A 5045-nucleotide genomic window follows, 5' to 3' on the forward strand; every position below is an offset into this window, starting at 1 on the left:
AGGATATGATGAATAGGCTTCGGATGGCTTACAAGAGAACGGACTTTAGGGAGTGTAGTGAAAAACGTCCTGATGTTGTATTTGTTAAGGACTTTAGCCAATTTATTTGAGACTGAACTAATGTAAGGTATTGAGATGATACCTTTAAAATCAATATTTTCCGTAGTACGTTGACTAGGAGGATCCAGAAGAAATTTTTTAATTGTTTTTTTAGAATATCCATTTTGTTTAAAGATAAGAGAAAGTTGTTCGATTTCTTTTTTGGAGTTCATCTGGTTCATTTAAAAGAGATCGTGCTCTGTGTCCTAAGGTAGAAATAGTACCGAGCTTTTGTGGTGGAAAGTGATGAGATTGACATTGCAGATATCTGTTTGTATGAGTTGGTTTTCGGTATGTAGAGATTTTAAATCTATCAGAGCATCAAGTAAGAATTATATCCAGGAAAGGAAAGCAGTTATTACGTTCTAGTTCAGCAGTGAATTTTATATTAGAATGCTCGTTGTTAAGATGGTGAAGAAAATCCATGAGAGACGTGTGTCCGCAACTCCATATAATGAAAATGTCGTCAACATAACGTTTCCAAAGTTTCGGCTTAAGTGAGAAGGACGATATGGCTTTCGTTTCAAAATCTTCCAGGAAAATGTTTGCTAGAACCAGGGATAAAGGGTTGCCCATTGCTAGACCTTGGTTTTGTTTATACATGGAGTCCCTATATCTGAAGTAGCCAGATTGAATACAATGCTTTAAAAAAGCAAATATCTTTTTAGACAATTTGTCCTTAAGTAATGTTAATACCTCCTCAGTAGGAACGTTAGTAAATAATGAGATAATGTCAAAACTTCCAATGATATCATTTTCACTGATTGAAATACTTTTGATACAAGAAACCAAGTCTGTGGTGTTTTTGATGAACGATGAAGATTTATTGGAGAAACACTTGAGGTATTCTGCAAGATGTTTCGAAAGCTTATAAGTAGGACCATCAATTCCACAACTGGGCAAAGAGGGGTGTTTACTTTGTGGATCTTCGGAACTCCATAAATGCGTGGTATAAGAGGGTGAAGAGAACATAAAGATAGGCGAATATTATGAGGAAGTTCAAATGTAGTTCAGTTTCGAATAAATTGGCTAAAGTCCTTACAAATACAACATCAGGACGTTTTTCACTACACTCCCTAAAGTCCGTTCTCTTGTAAGCCATCCGAAGCCTTTCATCATAACCTGAAATATCCAGGTGTTTACAAGTTATGGTGCGACTGTAATATTCCTTATTTTGGACACACTAACAAATCTGTTGAACTGCCTATTGAGGAGCATAAGAGAGACATCTCCTATAAAAGGTCACATGCATCTGCGCTATCCAGTCATGCTCTTTTCTCTAACAATCGTCATGATAATCTACAGAGTCACTCAGTGTGCTGGAATAAATCCGAAAACATTTTTCGCTGTAGTGGTGAGTTTGAAAGGAAAATCGTGGAGTCCAGGGAAATCCTTCTTAATCCTGGGCATTTGAACAGCAATTTGAGTTATAACATCCCTGATAGCCATGCTGCAGTTGTTCAATACTGGAGTTCACGAGAACCTGCAAGCACCCATGCAACAAACAATAGCGCGTTAGATAGAACGACTTGAAAAATACAACGTTTTTGTTTCAATTATGTATTGCATTTTTTGCCTGTAATTCTCAGTTTTTTATATATATATATATATATAATGTGTGCGAAGTGTGCAATATACACAGGCGCTGCAGAAGAAAAGGCACCTAAAAGATATCAAAAAATATGAGATAAGAGTTTAAACGAAAAACGAATAGTACAGAATGGTACATATAATTATGAATGTACGTCGTCTTCCGTTCGTATCCCTTCAGATCTTCCCGGAAACGAACAAATAAATTCTGAAATTATATCCTGAATCCGATTAGATCACTGTAATTTTTGATTAAAATATACCTAAAATAGTTCTTTATTTTTTTTGATGTATCATAAATCAACTTATGATTAATTGATGAATTCCGTGTAATGGCCGTATCCTAATTTTAATCGGATCGGATGCATGTGGTGCGGCCCTAAAAGTCGGCTTACTACTGATAACTCATTTTTCTAGACATTCGTGCCTGTTATATTGGATTTAATTGGATTAATTAATCCAATTAAATTTAAAAAATTGGTGAAGTGTATTCTAAAACAATAGATTAACAGAAAAGTAATATAAAAGGAATGATTTGTGACATATCATTATAGAATCCTCAAATTAACTTTTTATGGAAGGGAATTAGTAATATGTTGATTAAAAAAAAGAGTACGTATAACTGAATTTAACCCATTAAAATGAACTATGAATAATGAACTATAAATCATCTAGGACTATCATTTGAATAAATATATTAGAACTTTTTTTTCAAAAAATAACAGAAAGAAGGGAGGTATGTAAAAAGCAATAAAAATATATGGAAATTAAAAATGCGGAAAATTAAAAATAATCGGACTAAAAACTGAAAACTCCTCTAACCAATCCTATAACCACAGAAAACTTTCCAATATAAAAAATCGTTAAACTGCCATATTTCCAGAATACTTCATCATCATCATCGTTTATTTATTATTTTACAATTATAAATAGGGAAACCAATCAAAACAAATAATAGCCTGTACGCTAAAATAGGACTGGAGGCTCTTATGAAGTGAAGGAAAACGAAGCTTCTCTGTCATATGCTAATTCAATGATCTCTGGTGCGGAGAGTTGGGGAAAACGGGGAGAATATTGCTGATGTATTTCCAATATTGAGTGCGAGGTCTGCTTCTTTTTCTTTTTTCCATCTGTATGGGCGTAGAAGACCAGGGCATCAAAATGTGCAGAGGGTGGGCGTCTGAGCCATTTTATTTGGTTTCTTTGAACAGCGTTGACTAGAGATCTTGCTGGGTTTCATCTAATATAGTGGGAATGTGGTCTTGCCAGGAGCAATCCAGGATATTTCTTAGACGAGTAGTTCCAAAGCTATTTTTAATATTGGTTGCTGCTTTTGTTGAGATATTCCACGTTTGGAAGCCGTATTGAAAGATAGACTGACTGGCGCACTTATAAAGACGAATTTTCGACTCCTTTGAGATGAGGCTCGACTTCCATGCTTTATTAAAACTCCTGTGGAACTGGAGTGTTTTCTGTTTTCTTGTCTTAATGTCTGTTAACAGACATTAAGTATACAAAATCCTCTACTTCGTAAAGGTGATCATTTTGATTTATAGCGATGTGCCCATCTATCTGATTTTTTTTTAATAACTTTGTTTTTTGGGAGTTTATTTTTAGTCCAAATATTTCTGCGGTTTACTCCTAAGGCTGTTGAAGTGGTTTTGGGCATCTGTAATATTGGAGCTCAGGTCTTCAAGGGGCATCTGTATATATGGATCTTTGATAAGGATTCCAGATTTAACTTGAATCAATTTAAAAATATAGTCAATCACAATAATTAATAGATATGGGGCCAGAGTATCTCCCTATAGGACTCCTGTGTTGATGGAAAAACTGTCTGTTTTGTCTCCATTAACTAGCACTGTGACTTGATATCCCTGGTAGGATGCCTTGACTATTCTGATAATTTTAGTTGGAATGCTATAAAGTTTCAGTGTTTCCCATAGTCGTTATCTGTGAACAGAATCAAATGCTTTAGTGAAATCAATAAAGTTCAAAAGCAGTCTAACTTCTTGTCCTTTAAACCCTCTATTAGTCTTCTGATGCAGCCGGAGAATTTTCACGAAGGAATTGCGAACATCCCTTGCAATCTTCTTGTCCTAACATGACCATTACCCAACAACCTGTTTGGCCCTCTTCAAAAGCTTCTTGGTGGTTGCAGATTTGAAAGAATTTTGCAGTTCCACAAAATGTTTCACAGTATCAGCTCACTGATACTGTGAAATATCAGCTCACTGATATCAACTATATTCGGGACCTTTAAAAATAAAATAAAAAAATCAACTCGCCACAACCATTTCAGATTTAATTTCTGCTATTGTACCGAGGTAATATATCTTCTCTTGCAAAAGATTAGTAAGCGAATACTCCGGTGGTTCACAGTTGTTCTCATTTTCGTAAACTATTTAATAAATATTTTCCTTGGGGATTCTGCCTCGAATTTTTCCTGCCAGAAAATCAGATATCTCGCAGTACCAACTAGAGAACACACATGCAATTAACAGCAGACCTAACTTTCTATTACAAAAGAAGCCTGCGTATCTTCTGCATACGCCCATCGAATGCAACTGCGTTCTTATTATCGTGTACAATCGTATTTTTATAGCGATAAGATGACGTCAAGAGATATGCGGTCTGTAGCTAACAACAAGATTAATAATTCACTTCGCTTATCAAAGAAAAAAATAAAATATTTAAAAAAAAAAGCTTAGTTCCAAGTGATCACACCTGTCTTAGTGAACACGTGCTGCAATTTCATGCTCTGATATAGCGAACTCTGTTACAAAGGTTAATCATGAGTAACAATCTACGAAAATAGATCTATTAAAAAAATTCCTCCCCAGAAATTATTATTTAGCAATCGCGTATTTTTTTTTTCTTTAAGAGTGTAATCGACAGTAGATTGTTATAAATGGTAACAGGTACTCCCTCTAGCAACTGTATTTTATACTAATTTCTTATAAAACTTAAATAATATTTGTCCGAAAATTCCTAGCAAAGCGATTATTATTGCATTTGACTTGAATATTATCGCAATTGCTTAAAAAAGGTAAATAGAATATTCATGTTTAATAAATATTACAGGTTTCTTGAACTCTGATGAATAATTTCATGCCAGGAGAGGGGAGGAGGAAGGCAGACAGGTGTTATAGCAGGTGTTTGAAAGAAGTGGCTATCCATATATTACGCAATTGACTGTTTTAATATATGTGTTTATGACTAATATGCGTTTTAGAAACAGACAGAAAATGTGACAGGACGCTGAATATTGTTCTGTGTCAGGGTTAGTAACAAAACGATAGATAGGTTACCTTTTAGATTTAAAATAATCCGATGAAGTATAAATAAAGCGAATT

This window comes from Typopeltis vanoorti, chromosome 2 (assembly GCF_054136105.1).
Source record: "Typopeltis vanoorti isolate ZY-2024b chromosome 2, IOZ_Tvanoo_1.0, whole genome shotgun sequence".
Taxonomy (NCBI): Eukaryota; Metazoa; Arthropoda; class Arachnida; order Uropygi; family Thelyphonidae; genus Typopeltis; species Typopeltis vanoorti.